Source organism: Etheostoma spectabile, chromosome 2 (genome assembly GCF_008692095.1).
Source record: "Etheostoma spectabile isolate EspeVRDwgs_2016 chromosome 2, UIUC_Espe_1.0, whole genome shotgun sequence".
In the NCBI taxonomy this organism is placed as follows: Eukaryota; Metazoa; Chordata; class Actinopteri; order Perciformes; family Percidae; genus Etheostoma; species Etheostoma spectabile.
The window spans coordinates 21,982,116-21,983,453 of record NC_045734.1 but is presented as its reverse complement, the minus strand read 5'-3'; the positions used below and the strand labels follow the sequence as shown (position 1 = coordinate 21,983,453).

The following is a 1,338-nucleotide window of genomic DNA, read 5'->3' as shown; positions in this document are numbered from 1 at the left end:
CACACACACACACACACACACACACACACACAGGGCTCTGCAGCCACAGATATCCACAGAGGGAGGAATTAAAAGCCCAGACATGATCGGGACCTATGATGTGGCTTGGAAACTGAGCTTAGCCAGAGAGCTTTCTGTCCAAATTACTGTACACTCTGTACTGCACACTGCCCACCGGGGCCATGCTTTATGAACCAAAATAGATACTAAAATGGCAAAACGGAGGAAAATCTTTGAACACATTCATGTTGGCGTAGGTGTGTGAGGCCCAGGCTAAAGCCCTGTAATTTGGCCTTAAATAGCTGATGATGTCAAGTCTCTCTTTGAGTCGCTCTCCTCTAACTGTGCTACCGATGAGTCTTTAATAAATAATAATAATAATAATGTACTTTATTAGTATACTTGCGCTTGCAACACACAGAGCCTTAAATATTTTCCCACAACTCTGGTAAACTGGCCTAAGGCATTAAGAGCCACAGTGCTCCATTTAGACATTTAACCATGTTCATTATTCAGACATAACTGCACCACAGCACCTACTTTAATAGAGTCCTAAAGCACTCAAATACATTGCCATGATTTACTTCATTAAGTTAAGCAGAGAGAAGGAAATGCAGCCACCATTATAGGACATGCTATGTGCTCGTTTGGGCAGAAAGATAATGGGAGGAAATGAATGTGATTACAGAGAGACTGCAGAGGTGCGGCAAATAACTGAGTGTGTGAAAGTGGGGTCTATTTCCTAGGAAAACGTTTAACTCTATTATTGCTGGAGAACTTAGCCGCTATACTCTCATGCCCACAACAAAAGCAGTGCCAAAGTAATCACAGTCTTGCTGAACGTTTGGTCCTGCTCAGCGCTGATTGCCTGACATCCTGGTTTCAAAGCTGTACTAACTTTTCACACACAGCAGGTTTATTTTGACAACAACAAATGCCATTGTTTTGGTCGCTGGAACCTCCGAACATAGTTTACACTTGTATAATTGGTCATGGGTAGAGTTCCTCAACAATCGGCTTCTGCGATAGAAGTAGAAGTCAGGCTGTAAACAATTTCTCTGGGTTTATTTGTTTGCTCTGGTTCTTGGAGTGCTTTAGCAACACACATTCAGGCTGAGGCGTGTTTAGTCTAATGACTCACTGAGCTCAACACTCATTCAAAGTCGGTACCCTTAAACACATAAGTGGTCATCAGATCTGTAGCCGGGACTCGTTATGATTTCATGATTCTGCTCACTATGGGACAAAATGACAAAGACCCAGTTATAGTTTTTTTCAAACAAACAATTGTTTCCCACCATGACCTCACTAGGCATGGTGGGTAAATGCATTACTGGA

General features: G+C 42.5%; 1 protein-coding gene across 1 annotated transcript in view; it reads right to left on the bottom strand.

Annotated features, from left to right (window-relative positions):
* LOC116695287 (lysyl oxidase homolog 4) overlaps positions 1-1,338 on the bottom strand; it is a 19,289-nt gene that overhangs the window by 7,498 nt on the left and 10,453 nt on the right. The window lies entirely within an intron of this gene.